The sequence below is a fragment of the Lithobates pipiens genome, unplaced genomic scaffold (genome assembly GCF_037356315.1).
Source record: "Lithobates pipiens isolate NorthernLeopardFrog02 unplaced genomic scaffold, aLitPip1_a1.2 Scaffold_17, whole genome shotgun sequence".
NCBI lineage: Eukaryota > Metazoa > Chordata > Amphibia > Anura > Ranidae > Lithobates > Lithobates pipiens.
This window is the reverse complement of record NW_027507755.1, coordinates 9,906,693-9,922,734: the sequence shown is the minus strand read 5'-3', so window position 1 is coordinate 9,922,734 and position 16,042 is coordinate 9,906,693.

Genomic DNA, 16,042 nt, shown 5'->3' with positions numbered 1-16,042 from the left:
CTGCCCCTTTTGGTAAAACAAAAAAGGAGTCTGATCCTCAGATCTCTGCAGATCTAGACAAATAAACCTTGACTGCCCAGACAACGTCCAAAGAATGCAGTCTTCTCTCATTTATGTCCCGATATAAATGAAAGGCTGACACCACTTTTGGCAAAAAGGATGTAACAGGTGATAACACAACCCTGTTGTGGTGAAGGATCAAGTATGGTTCCCTGCATGAAAGGGCAGGTAACTCTGACACCCTTCTAGTCGAAGTGATGGCCATCAGGATGGCTCGCTTGTGTGACAGCAAGTCTAATGGAATTTCCTTCATAGGTTCAAATGTTTTTTTCTGTAACACAGACAGCACCAAATTCAGGTCCCAAGGACATATAGGTGACCTAATGGGGGGAAGCAAATGAGTTGCCCCCTGCATAAAGGTCCGGACCAGCGAATAGGAGGCTAAAGGCCTTTGGAAGAATACCAACAGGGCCGCAATTTGACCTCTGATTGTACTCCAAACCAAATCTGATTTGCACAGATGACTGTAGAAAAGAGAGAATTCTCCCAATCCTGTATTTCCAAGGATGAAATTTTTTGGCTTCATACCAAGCAATATAAGTCTTCCAGACCTTATGATAGATCTTCCTAGTGACAGCTTTTCTAGAATTCACTAAGGTAGACACCCCTGGTTTCCAAAATGCCATGGACCTTTAACACCCTGGGCTTCAATAGCCATGCCGTCAAATTTAGAGACTGTAAATGGGGGTGGAATATAGGACTTTGAGACAGTAGATCGGGCCAGCGTGGAAGCGTCCATGGCCCGACTATTGTCAGTCTCACAATCTGCAGAAACCAGGACTTTATGGCCCAGGCTGGTACCCCCAGAATGACTGGAACCCTCTCTCTCCGAATCTTGTGCAACAAATGGTGAAGGTAAGGGATCAGAGGGAAAGCATAAACCAGGGAGTTCTGGCTCCATGGAACTACCAGTGCATCTGCTCCAATTGCCAGAGGATATTTGTTTTGGACACAAACTGCTGTAGCTTGTTGTTGAACCTGGATTTGAATAGGTTGAACTCTGGCCATCCCCAACGCTGGCAAATTTCCTGGAACACCCCTAGGTGTAGGGACCATTCCCCTGGGCAGATCGGCTGAGATAATCTGCCTTCCAGTTCTCTACTCCTGGGATATGTACTGCCACATGTTCCTCTGCCCAGGCTAGTAACAACTCCTGGTACTGCCTTGGTGGTTTATATAGGTCACTGCAGTGGCATTGTCCGACTGAACCCTGATAGGGCAGTCCTGAAGCTCCACTGCCCAGGACCGTAGAGCCAGACGAACTGCCCGTAATTCCAGGATGTTGATGGGCAGGATCTGTTCTGTCCTTGATCATTTCCCCCGAGCTGTGAGCCCCTTTAGTTTTGCTTCCCAGCCTGAGAGACTGGCATCTGTAGTCAGTACTCTCCAAGTTACCAGGAGTATTTTCCCTTTCGCAGGTTATGATTCTACAACCACCAGTTTAGGCTTAAGCATGCCAGAGGAGATAAGTACATTGGATAATGCAGGGCTTGTCCTCTTTTGTTCCAAGCACATAAGATTTCTTGTTGTATAGGCCTGGAATGGAACTGGGCAAAGGGAACTGCCTTGGAGGGCACCATCCTCACTAGAAGACTCATACAGAGCCGAATGGAGGGTTGTCTGGTGACCCTTATCTGATGCACCTGATCCTTCAGGGCACAGATCCTTTTGGTTGGACCATATCTAGGATCAGACCTAAGTACTTTAGACTCTGAGATGGTCTCAAGGTTGACTTTTCGGTATTTATGATCCAGCCTAAGCTTTCAAAATGCCGCACTGTACATGTTATGCTCTGTTCTAGAGCCTGCAGTGAGTGATCTCTGAGCAGGAAGTCATCCAGATACCCGAGCACCAAGATTCCTTGGGCCCTTAAAAGACCCAGTACTGGTGCTAGGACCTTTGTGAACACTTGGGGAGCTGTAGCAAGGTGGAAGGGTAGAGCCACTGAAAATTATGTTCCCCTACTGTAAATCGCAGGAGCCTCTGATGAGGCTGAAGATAGGTACGTGTAAATACGCATCTTATATATCGATGGAGGCTAGAAAGTCTCCCATCTGGAGTGAGGCTACTACTGAGTGGACAGACTCCATCCAAAAGGACTAAATTCAGTAGATAGTGGTCCAGGGATCTTAGGTCCAAAATGGGCCTCGTGTCCCCACTTGGTTTTTGAACTGTAAACAGGTTCAAGTAAAACCCTATGCCCCTTTTGGATACAGGAACCTCTACAATCACTCCTTGATGCACTAAATGATGTAGTGGCTGAAGCAATAAGTCTCTTTTTGGAGGATCCGAGAGAACGCTGGATCTTAGAAACCTCTGAGGGGGAACCCCTCCCAACTCCAGCTTGTAACTGCAGAATATAGTTGAGGTGACCCACTCGCCCTGAACTATTGTTCTCCAAATGTCTGCAAAGTGCAGCAACCTTCCCCCCACCCTATAGAGTGGGGCATCCCCTCAAAAGGAGGGCCTAGTGCTGAGTTTAGAAGAGTTTTGGACCCAGGGCTTTTTCTGGCCCTGGCCTTGCAGCTTGCCCCTGGCTCTAGTGCTCTGTTGGCGGCGGAATTGCCTTAGCACTGAGACACTTGAGAAAGCAGTCCCTGAGGTTTTAATTGAGGGACACCTGGTGCTTTTCTTCACAGGAAGTAGAGAACTCCTCCCTCCGGAAATCTTTTGGATATACTTGTCCAAATTTTAATCAAACATTTCCCATGAAAGGGGAAACCTGCCGATAACTTTTTACAAGGAAGCTCGGCTGACAAGTTTTTAAGCCACAAAAGTCTGCTTATATGCACAAAAGTCTCCTTTAGGGCGTCAACAGTAAAACACAGCGCTTGAGGAATATCTGTCTTATTTTCAGCCAGATCATTGGCCTTCTGATCTGATCCTTTACGGACTGGAAGATACCAATTGCTGCAACAGCTGGCTGAATAGCGGAACTGGCCAAAGAAAAGGAAGCTTTTAATAATGACTCCAATTTCTTGTCAACAGAGTCTTTCAAGCCCTGTGCATTATCTACTGGACAAGTTAAGTTCTTGTTTAAGGAAGAGACTACAGCATCTATGGCTGGCATGTTCCACTGCTTAACAAACTTTTCATCCATGGGATATAAAAGGGAAAACATCTTAGGAGGAACAAATATCCTGTCAGGATGTTCTCAATCAGCATACACTGCCTGTTCCAACAGAAGGTGTAAGGGAAAAGCCTGTGCGGCCTGAAGAGGTCTCAGTGACTCCAAAGAGGACCAAGGGGGCTCAGTAACTTCTGTAAGAGGCAACTTAAAGGCAGAAGAACCATATCTGAGTCTGGATAAAAAGCCTCTGTGACTGAGAGGCAGACATCAACTGGATATCTTTTTGTCCAGATTGCTCAGAAGCAGACACACAAGCCCGGTATGCTTAGAGCCCCCAGCAAACGAAACCCAAGATTTCTCCAATGAGTTATCAATTTTTTCATCAACAAAATCAAAACCATCAGGAAAACAATTCATCAGAAAAAAAAAGCCAACCTCAGTCAATTAAAGCAAAAAGAAGATATCTACACCAACATCCCACAACCACCGAAGTTTTCTCTGATCCCAATTACCACAGACACCACTAAAAACATCATCAAAAACCTTTGAGACAGTACATCACCAATTGACATCATCCCCACAAAACTCCTGAAAGAATGTTCCGACATTGAGGCTCCCACTATAACTCACCTCATAAATCAGTCGTTTAAAGAAGGGTTTGTTCCGGGCGCCCTCAAACAAGGCATCGTCAAACCCCTACTAAAGAAACCCAACCTCGACCCTCAGGACCCTAACAAGCCTTAACACCATCTCCAAGATCATAGAGAAAGCGGTAGTACAACAGATACAACACCACCTGGACCCGCTGCAATCAGGCTTCCGCCCGGGCCATGGATCAGTAACAGCACTCCTGAAGATATGGGACGACGCCCTCAAAGCAGCGGATGATGGAGAATCATGTCTCCTGGTACTGTTGGACCTCAGTGCAGCGGTTGATACAGTGGACCACAATACTCTACTCATCTGCCTCACAGAAGTAGCAGGAGTCACAGACCCAGATCTACAATGGTTCGCATCCTTCTTAGGAAATCGTTCTCAGACAGTGAAACTAGGAGCATTCATCTCTGAAATCCGGGCAGTCTCTTGCGGAGTCCCTCAAGGATCGCCCTTGTTGCCAGTGCTCTTCAACATATACATCCGCCCACGCCTCAATCTTCAGAATATCAGACCTCTGCTTCCACTCATACGCTGACGACTCTCAGCTTTACTTTCGTATCACCGGACAAAAAGACAGAGCATCATCAGCAACTAGAAAATTGCCTCACTTTGATAGACGCCTAGATGACCACTAACTCCCTCAAACTCAACAAATTGAAAACAGAGCTTCTTATCCTACAGGCAAACCAAAATTCCCGAACCAAGATCCCCTGGAAACCACCCACCATCTTTGGACAGACCATCTCCCCAAAGACGAAGGCCAAGAGTCTCTGGGTCACTTTTGACTCGGAAATGTCAATGGATGCGCAAATAGGAGCAGTGGTTCTCACCATCTGCTCCGCCTGCTACGCAGACTCATCCCCTTCATTCCAAAGGAAGACAAAGCAGTGGTAGTTGGAACAGTCATTAATTCACGACTTAATTACGCAAACTCCCTTTACATAGGATTACCCCAATATCAACTTGCGTGCTTACAATTTATCCAAAATACGGCGGCAAGGCTAATAACAGGAAAAAAAACCTGGAAATCCATCTCCCCTTCCCTGAGGAGCCTACATTGGCTAACCGTAAAGAATCAGATCACATTCAAGACCCTCTGCTTCACCCATAAATGCACGCATGGAGACGCTCCTCAATACCTACTTGAGAAAATAAAACACTACACACCCAACCACAGTCTTCGATCATCTAACCAAAACCTTCTCATTCCAAAATCCCAGTACAAATCAAAGGGGAACAGAGATTCGCTGTCCAAGGACCACGGTTATGGAACGCTCTACCAACCAACATCCGCATGGAAGAAAACCATCAGGTCTTCAGGAAAAAACTCAAGACCTACATCTTCTAAGAAGCTTGACAACAAAGCTCAACTCAGCACTTTGAGGCGATTGAGTTTGCGTTGTAGCGCTATACAAACTATTCATTCATTCACAGGCCCTCCACAGAATCCTGGGCTTTTAGCTCTTCCCCATCCTAAACCCATTCCTGCTCCAAACTTGGAGGCTCCAAGGAGGGGGATCTGTCAGGCTTTTTGTTGCTCTGTGGGATGGAGGCAATCATGACAGCAATCCTGTGCTCTAACCCGGCTAGGGCCGAGGACAGTTCATCCTTGGTGATAAAGGGTGAAGCAGCATTGACTGTAGACACAATACCATATAGGCGCAGTGGCTCAGATTGCCCTGAAGCCTCTGGTCCTTCAGGGAATACAACACATGGGATACGACTAGGTTTATCAGGAACTACTGATGACATAGGTGTGCCCTTTCCTGTAGTGTTAGTCCCGCTCCTCTTTTTTGAAGATATTTACTAGCCACAAAAAGAAAGAGTACCTAGGTGTAGTCTTAACACATCTCAGAGGGGAGACACTTTAATAGGGCTCACCAAGCCCCTATGCAACAATCCTGCTAAGTACCTTTAGCTCGCTAAGCAACACCCGGTGACTCACGTGACCTGGGCAAAGAGAAATGAACCGCTGCAAATGCCTGGATCAGAGCCTGCTCTGTGTCCCACAGCTGCCTTCTGGAAGCACCGCATGCTTGGCATACACAGCTTAAATAATCCTGCTTTGTCGGAACGTTCGGTAAATGCGTGTGCACACATGTGTGCGGGTCCTGGCGAATGAGTGTTGCTGTATTCGAGTATGACGCAAATCTTTGTGTGCCCAGATAAAGGCTACAGCACACGTATGGCTTTGGGCTTAGACGCATGTGCCATGGCCGTCAAACTGCCGAGCACAGAAACGCTCTTGTGAATGCATGCGCACCATGTCAAACCAAGATGAATTGGCGACATACAGGTAAAAAACAGCCAGACACAAGCAAAAAGAGTACACTTTGCAAACACCGACAGCTAGCCTAAAACTCCCCCATATGGTCACTGCACACAGATTTCCAGTCTCTAGCTAGCTTGACTTATTGTTTCAATAACTGGAACACCCCACAACAAGTAAATAAAGGTGTCTCACTTACCTTCCCAGGCGCAGGGCAGTTTAGTAAACTAAGAGCCCAATCTTCACCCATTATTGCAGGTTCCTGTCACTTGAGGACCTTCAAGGACTGAGTACCCTTTTCATATTTAGGCTCCACTCCCTTTGGACCTGTACAACACCCTGCAGGAATGCCTTAGCGCCGAGGTGTCCAGGATTCCACTTCGCAGGGTTTAGCCCCCAGAGGTCCTATTACAGGCAAACCCTCACAGGATCTTGATTCTTCTTTGCGAGGCTTGGGTGCCATTTATCTACGCATATAGAGCCTGTGTCAAATGGATCTGATCGGTCAATTCCTTGATTCATTTAAGTTTGTGGGACTAGAGACCTGGAGCTCAGAGAGCTCAAACAACTGTGTCATCCACCTTGCAGACACTGGTAAAAAACTGTAGTATTTCCTGTATGGGGGGGGGGGGGGGGTTATATAGGGGATCACTTCCAGTCTAAAGACCTTTGGCCTACCAGTGTCCATTCACCTGGAGATGAAGTAAAACCCAGTATGTAATGAGGCTTGTCAACTTCAACAAGAAAAACTATTATCCCATAGACGCTGGATGCCTGATCCCAATTACAACAGGTGCCAGCTCAACAGTCATCTGGTACATGCTCAGTGGTTTACTCTAGTCCAAGGACTGGTAGTGAATATATCGGATTTGATATATTTGATCGGATTTGTTTTAAAAACTGAAGGTCTAGGGGGGCGTGTCCGGATGTAAGAGAGAGCGGACGTGTGTCTGGGGAGCTCCGGCCGTCCGATTCATCATCCTATGCCATCCTGCTCAGCTGTCGGCCCAAACTGAAAGATTTTCTGGCCAGAGGAACTACTGCCCTACTGTGCTTTACCCTGCGGGGAAATTGTGGAGTGAGGGGACCGTGGAGCCCAGGATTCGGCCGCTCATCCTCCTCGTGCCGGACGCCATCTTCCCGGCCTGTGCGGGACAATCGGGGCTGATCCGAGGCCTGTGGGAGAGGTAGGCAGCTCCTCTCCATCCATCCATTGCCCCCTTGTGTCCCTGGACTTTCCTGTTTTTCCGGGGAAGGCCGGCGCTGAGTTTTGGGCCTGCGGCCTAGCGCGGCCTAGTGAAGCCTGCCGCGGACCGGACTTTCCTGGACGGCCGGCCGGCGGGGGAGCGCCGCGATCGGCCAGCGGAGCGGCGGAGGGGGCTGTTGGCTGGTGGGGGACCCTCACCTGCATGATCATCCTGGGGGGGGCTGTGGAGACATCATAATTGCCCCGGCCTAGCCTGGCCTAACGCAGCCTGGGAGTCCATTTTAGCCCTTACCCTGTGGCTGGAGGTGGAGTGCTGTGGTCGGCCTGATCCCTGCAATTTTCTAACCGGCTCCCTTGCTCTCTTCCTGGACACTGCTACCCCTTTTAGGGGGGCTGTTCTGGTGCACAGTCTGAGAGTCCCAGCAATCACCCTTCTCTGACAAGCATTGCATCCATCCATCCAGCTCCCTGGGCCCTGTCATATAGTGTCACTGACTGAGCCTTGCTGCCGTGGGCTTGCAACTGTGAGGAGCGGAGGCCCACGGACGCCTGCAGCCCACATCCCTTCATGGGCCCTAAACACCGGCCTAAGAGCTCTTCTGCACTGAGCTGTCCTGCTCCTGATCCACCCGCTCAACCAGATCCCTCTCTTATTGGGAGGGTGCAGTCGCTGCTTGCGGAATTGGCCATGGAGTCTGGTTCTTCCTCCGGGGTGGCTTTGCCTGTCCCTTCATCCCAGGACGGTACTGCGGTGATACTAGCTGCTATTGAACAGAGTAAAACCTCTATGCTGGTAAGAATGGACCACCTTGCAGAAGAATGTAATCTTATTAGGAATGACCTGGACAAGATCAGGGGCAGGCTGACTGAATCAGAATCACGTATCTCTGCCGCTGAGGACCTTACGGCTACCCACACCACCAATATAGCGGACTTGCAACGCACGGTGCAACTGCTCGTCGCTAAGGCTGATGATGCGGAGAACAGAGCACGACGCAACAATATCCGTGTCTTAGGTCTGCCGGAGGGGGAGGAGGGTGACCGACCAGCGGAGTTTGCTGAGGACTTTTTCAAGAAGCTGTTGAGCCTCCCGGAAGTCTCCCCGACATATGTTGTCGAGCGTGCTCATCGGGTTCCTACAGGACGTTACATCCCAGGGGCAAATCCCCGACCCTTCCTGGTCCGCTTTTTGAACTTTAGGGACCGGGATAGAATCCTTTCCGCAGCTCGTAAGCTCCCTTCTCTACCATATGGAAACTCCTCCATCCTACTGTTCCCGGATTTCTCGGCTGACTTGCAGCGCAAGAGGAGATCCTTTAATGATGTCCGCAGGCGCCTACGGGAAAAGGATATTAAATACAGTATGTTATACCCCAGTCGCCTTCGGGTGCCTTATAATGGATCGGTGAAATTCTTTGACACGCCTGAGGAAGCCAATGACTGGCTGATCACTCTACGTTGATTTTCTACAGCTATCCCTACGTTGATGGGGGGTACTAATTGTCTGGATTATTATCCTGTCATGGGCTCCCGGCCTTTTTCTTTTTGTTTTTTGTTTTTGCTGGCGGGTTGTTGATACTGCTGCTGCGGAACTCACGGGATATTACTTACCCACTGGATGGGTGGGCGTTTTTTTCATCCTTCCTGCCAGCGGATGGCGTACTGACCTCCGCCTCTCCTAGGGCGCCTGCGGTGCTTTGCCAATGCTCGAGCTGATCCATCCTGACTCCGCTTTGTTTTTTGTTTTGTTTTTTGTTTTTTTGTTTTTTTAGTTACAGGTCTTGTCTTTTTGGCTACTTCCTTTTAGCTCGGAGCTCCCCGGGCGCGGGACACTTGAGGACTTATCAGTTCTTCCCCTCATTACAGGGTTTTTTGACCTGGACAGGTGTAAGCGGCTTAGAGTGGCCGCTGCTTCGGAACTTTTTTTGTTTTAAAGTCTGGAGGTTTAAGTTTTGGTTAGGTTTTGGGTATCAAACTGGCCATGTTTTTTAGTGCCCAATTGTTTTTTGTTTTTCCCCAATTGGGGCACTCTTGGCCGGTAGGGAGTTGTGGGTTTTCCTTTTTTCCTCTCTTTTGTTATTTTAATTTCCCTTGTTTTCTTCTCTTTTTTTTCAATGTGCACTCTGAATCCACTGTTTATCGCATCTGTTCTGTATGCTTTACTTCCATGTGTCATGCTCACTGGCGGGTTACGGGGTTATGGTGTAGGTATTGCTATGTTATAACATGTTCCCAGCTGTTTCAATGGATTTGAGATTGGTGTCTTGGAATGTTCGGGGTCTTAATGATAAGGTTAAAAGGGCCCTGATGTTTAAATACCTGAATAGTCATAGACCCCATGTCCTTTTTCTCCAGGAGACTCACCTTCTGGGGAACAAAATACTAGCATTGCGCAGGCCCTGGGTGAGACAAGCGTTCCATGCTACGTATTCTAGCTATGCGAGGGGTGTGGCCATCTTGCTAAGTAAGTCTTTGGCTTATAAAGTTGTTCACCTGCACACTGATCAAGGGGGCAGATTCCTTATCCTGTTATTAGAGATTGAACAGGTGGTTTATGCCTTTGTTAATGTATACCTGCCCCCCCCCTTCCATCCGCAGATCTTGTATAGGATTAGTGAACTGCTGGCTCCCCTCCAATTCTCCAGGTTGTATATAGCAGGGGATTTTAATTCCATCTTGGATCCATCTCTGGATTCGTCCAACCCAAATAGGGCATTTTCGCCAGAGCTACTGCAATGGGCTCAAACTTTTAACTATACTGAGATCTGGAGATGGAAGCATGCGGGTGCTAGGGCTTACTCTTTCCACTCTCTCACACATAAATCGGGCTCCAGGATAGACATGGCCTTCGGCAACTCTGGGGCCCTGACATCGGTGAGGGGGGCACTGTATTTGCCTGCAGGTCTCTCTGATCATGCACCTTTGGAGGTTACCTTACAGTTGTCGAACGTCAGAGGTAATGCTTGTTGGCGCCTGGCGCCCAAATGGCTGCAGGATTTGCGGGTGGAGGAGGAGGTCACCCCTAAACTGAAACAATACTGGGAGTTGAACGAAGGTTCTACCTCGGCACAGATGGTTTGGGACGCCTTTAAGGCCAACACCAGAGGAGAATATATTTCAGCTATCAAGGCGGTCCGCTCTGAGCTGTCGTCCCAGTTGCGGACGCTCGAGGGGGGCGAGGCTGAGGCGGCTGAGGCGTTTTCCGACTCGCCGACCTTGGAGCGCTTTACTCGATTGGCTGACTCACGGCGGGCCTTGTCCCTTCACCTTGCTGAGGCTACTCACTTAGATTTGAAGTCCCTGGCGGGGAAAATCTTTGAATCCGGGGACAAAAACAGTAAGCTTCTTGCGAATTTAGTGGCTGATTCTAAATTTCAGACAGTGGTTTCGGAGCTCCGAGGGTCGGATGGTCAGTTAGTGTCCGCACCTGATCAGATACTTACTGAATTTAAAACCTTTTATGAAAAACTGTATGCAGCAGTCCCAGGGGGATCGGTGGAGGAGCAGAGGGAGTTTCTTTCCTCTCTGGATTTGCCCACTCTATCACAAGAGGATTGTGCATTTCTAGACCAGGATTTTACCTTGGAGGAAATAGAAGAGGCAATTTGCTCGTTCCCTGGCGGGAAGACACCTGGACCCGATGGCCTACCTGGCGAGTGGTACAGGTTGTACGCCCCGCTGGTCGCTCCCAAATTGTTGAAAGTGTTCTCTGACAGCAAAACTCAGATGGCACTCCCTCCGTCCATGTATCAAGCACACATAGTGCTTATCCCCAAGCCTGGCAAGGATGTCTCCCTTTGTGCCTCCTATAGACCGATTTCCCTGCTAAATTTTGACCTGAAGATTTTGACAAAAATGCTGGCCACCAGGTTACGAACGGTCCTGCCCTCCCTGATTGATATAGACCAGACCGGATTTATGCCAGGGAAGTCCACAGATATAAATTTGCGAAGAGTTTTTACTCATTTGCAGTTGCCAACCACTGAGTCTTCCACGAGGGTAATAGTGTCATTGGATATCGAAAAAGCTTTCGATTCTGTGGCATGGCAGTTTATGTCCCTGGTGCTGGAGGTTATGGGTTTTGGAGAGGAATTTCGTAAATGGATTCACGTTTTATATAGGGAGCCCTTGGCACAGATTAAGATAGGCGGCGCCTTGTCGGCACCTTTCGCGGTTCGGAGGGGAACGAGGCAGGGTTGCCCATTGTCACCGGCTCTTTTTGCCCTGGCGATGGAGCCGCTTGCGTCGGCCCTCAGGAGGGCGGAGGGGGTTCGTGGGATACGGGTGGGTTCCATACACGAAAAGGTAGCTTTATATGCAGACGATCTCATACTTTTTTTAAGTGACCCTGCCCAGTCTCTCCGGGAGACACTACTCATTCTTTCCCACTTCACTGAGTGTTCAGGGTTGAAGGTAAATTGGGATAAGTCTCAAATCATGCCCATAGACAGGGAGGCTAAGGCGGCAGCGGATCCCGACCTACCATTGGTGTGGACGGACACAATCAAATACTTGGGGATTTATATCTCCTCCTCTACCTCTGATTTTTGTGCCCTTAATTTGGATCCATTGGTGCAGAAGATGAGGACTAGACTGAAGGCATGGTCACATCTCCCTCTCACCTTGATTGGGAGGATTAATTTATTTAAGATGAAGCTTTTACCTGCCTTCCTCTATGTTCTCAGACATGCTCCGATCTGGATTCCCAAAAAAATATTCAGCATGATCAATTCTCTCCTGGTGTCGTTTCTCTGGGGCGCGGGTCAGCCGAGGTTTCGACTGGCGGTGTTGCAGAGGCCTTGGGGGGAGGGTGGTTTGGCGTGCCCGGACCTACACTCCTATTATATGGCGGCCCTTCTGTCCCATGCCCACAATTGGCTGGTTTCGGATGAGTCCAATGCAGCGGTGGTTCTGGAGGCGGCGTGGTTGGGGTCGTATGAAGCACTGAGAAACTTGATGTATCGTGGTCTTCGGGCCCCATTCCCTCTTACTGCCGCAATGCGAGCGGTTGTGAGGGCATGGAACGTAGCTAGCTCGATGCGCCCCGTACCTTTGGGGCACATCTCCCCGCATAGTCCTCTTTGGTTTAACCCAAACTTACCGGAATTTGGTTCTGTTCCTGATCCGGGTGTGTGGGCCAACAGGGGTATCAAATATATCGAGCAACTTTGTTTTGAGGGTAAAATACAGACCTTTGACAAGCTGAAGCAACAGTACGCTTTGCCTAACTCACATTTATTCAGATTCCTGCAACTTAACCATGCCTTTCGAACACAGTTTGGAAATGCCCCAGTGGCGTTCTACACTTCGAGGCTAGAAACACTACTCAGGGATGATGATCTCTCTAAACCTCTGTCGGCCATATACAAGGTTTTGCTCCCGAATGTTCACACCGGTCTCGAAATCCTGAGGGCAAAGTGGGAGGCGGATTCCTCCTCTTTGGACACAGAGGACTGGGAGGACGTCTGGGAGTATCCTTTCTTGCAGTTAGTGTCAGCCAGGGATAGATTAGTGCAATTTAAAATAGTGCATAGGATATATTATACTCCGCAACGTCTCCATAGAATCTACCCGTCTGTCCCTGCCTCCTGTTGGAGATGCAACTCACTCTCAGCGGATTTTATACATGTATTCTGGGGCTGTCCTCAAATAGCTAATTTTTGGGTGGAGGTGACTAACTTTATTCGGTCGGTTACCACCGTAACGGTACCTCTGTCTGTTGAAATATGTCTTTTGGGTTTGGTCGGATCGTTGGCCCCACGCCGAGCGCTCAGGACACTCCTGGGATTATTGTTATACTATGCCCGTAAATCTATTGTTCTTAAGTGGAAGGCTCCATTGGCCCCCTCTATAAATTTTTGGAAGAGTTTAGTGAACACGGCTCTTCCACTGTACAAGGCCACCTATCTTTCACGTGGCTGCGGAGCTAAATTTCATAAAGTATGGGATATCTGGACGGAGTCAAGAGACACCAATGCTGACTCGAGTGCCGACTGACAAGGTTTCATTAGGACTTAGTGGTGGCGTTCTAGGGTATTAACATGTCTGTAGCCCTGGGTCCTCCGTACAGGGGCGGTGAGGGGTTGGTTGGGGGGGTGGGGGTTTGCATGTTTCCTCCTGGGATGGCCTATGGCCTGCAGTAGAGTATGAGTGAACTAGAAGATTGTCCTGAGCAAGTGAGCAGTGGTGCTAGAGTGTACAGTGGGGGGGGGGGGGGGGGTTTGTTTTTTTTTTTTTTTTTTTTTTTTTTTTTCTCTTTCTTTGGTTGTATACGCCGGTGGCGGTTATTGGGGGGGGGGGGTTGTTTGTTATTGTTGACTCAGGGGGTTGTAGTAGTAATCAGCCTGGGTATGCCCAATAGGCTGTAAGTTGTTCTATGTTTTAATTGCAAACTCAATAAAAAGAATTAAAAAAAAAAAAAAAAAATGAAGGTCTATTGAGTGGGAAGCAATCTTGTCATGACAGAGTTGAATGTTCATCTCCAGGGAGGCACCTAAAGTCAAGTACTATAAGGAAAAGTAGTGCATAGCCTTTTACGGGTACAAAAGGACCTGCCAGATTTGACAGCCTCCCACTTCCTGGTCAACCAGAACTTTCTGGAACATAGCAAACAAGTGGTATGCCTGATGAAGGGGTCCTGTGTGGTTCCAAAACGCACCCTTTTGCTACTATGTGATTAAAGTTTTTGGACCCATTTTTGAAATCCTGGTGTGCTGGTGACATTTCCTCTTTATGATTGCATTCAGTTCCAGCCAATGGTCACTTCAGCACCCAATTAGAATACAGCCGTTTGTGCAGGAACGTGTGCGTTGGGAGTATTGCATTGGAGGTTCAGGGCTATCCAGACACAGATCTTTTGGATACCTTAGCTAAATGCAAATGCTTCCTGGCCAGAGGCAGATTGGCATAAAACAACAGTGGATGCCTTATATCGTTCAAAAACAGTGGATGCCTTATATCATCACTAATGCTTAGTCACGTTATCCCACCATTACAGTTAATATTTACATTATTCAACAGAATATGAAGCCAATCCTTTACGTTGACAGCAATAATCCTGTTTTAGTCCTGCAAACCATGGTTTCTTCCTTTGAAATGTTTAGTCATAAAACCATCACTAATACTCCCACCTGTTCCAGATCTTTTTTTTTTTACCACAACCATGTTATCCACTCTGTGGTCTGGGGAAACTCCATCTGGCATCTTTGAAGTTTAAAGGTGTAAATTGATTAGAATGGGTTATGCTTTACGGGTTCTCAACATGTTTCTCACACATAGAAATTCAACTACCAACTCTACATCATACAAGGGAGTTTCATCAAAAATGTATGGCAGCAACCTGGTCCTTGTATGGCATATTTTGGCATTATTAAGTTGATACAGCATTGCTGGTAACAGTAACATTTGGCCAATCACTATTGCAACCTCCATTTCCTGTTAATAAATGCTTTATGTATTTATCTACTCTAGTTTTTGCTTGCTACATCCCAAGAGAATGCTACAATGCTTGCACCATGAAGAAGGTCAGGAATGTTTTTTCTTCACACTTATTTATGCTCTACTGGTACACTTATTAGAATACTGGTCTGTGAGAAAGGAAAAGATTTATTGTGTAGGCAGTCTCTATAGGGTAAGAGAGCAGAGGTCATCCCATGAGTTTTCTGCCATACTTAAGTGCCAGGATCATAAAATTACTGACAGATAAATATACAATTTCAGTTATTTTGAAGTGGTAGCCGTTGGGGGGTTTATTGGGAATTTGTTGGAGATGGAATTATAAGGTGGTAGGGGTGTGAGCTTTAGTGACACTTTCACTTTGTCCTGATGTGGCCAGATGACAAGGACTATTTGGGAGAACATTGAAAGGTTATGTTGGATTTTAGGGCTTGGGTAAGGGGATGGTTAAAGCCAACAAAACCCAAACCCAATTATTCGAAGTGAATGCAAAGACTCTTTTTTTTTAGTTAAAAATAACAATCATGTAATACTTACCTGCCCTGTGAAGTGGATCTGCAAAGAGCAGCCCAGGTCTTCCTCTTCTTGGGTCCCTCTTCATGGCTTCTCACCCTTACCTCCTATTGAGTACCCCGATAGCAAGAGGCTTGCTATGGGGGCACCCAAGCTGAGCCACAACTCTCTGTGTCCATTCAGAAACGGAGCCGCTGCCCAGCCCCGCCCCTTTTTCTCCTCATTGGCTGATTTACTTTGATTGACAATAACAGGAGCCAATGGCGCCACGTCTCAGCAAATGAGGTGGGGCGTCTTGTGCAGCCAAGACACTCCTGCAACATTGCTGGATCTAGAGGGACCTCAGGTAAGTATTAGAAGGGCGGAAGGGGGCTGCTGCAGACAGAAGGTTTTTTTATCATAATGCATAGAATGTATTAAGATAAAAATAACCTTTTGCCTTTACAATTACTTTAATATGTTGCAGCTTAACAGTTCTGGAGTATGCATGGGCTTATGGAAAGCTCCTGGGAAATAGGAGAAGTGAATATTCAGCCTTTGCACACTTTATATCTTGGGGATCTTGAGACATAGAAAAAGAAGCCTGAAAGGAACCAGGCCTACCTGCAGGAATTATGCCACAGTGCATATTTAAAAAAAAATCCTGCTAAGCTGGCCATTCACTCATTCATTTTGCAGAATTAATTTTTTGCATGTCCTAAAAAAGCCCAAAACAGAAAAAATGTGGTCTTATTATACAACTTTCACATAACCACACTGGAATAAAATAAACATTCCAACCTGTGCAATCATTCTCTTTTCGATTTGAAAA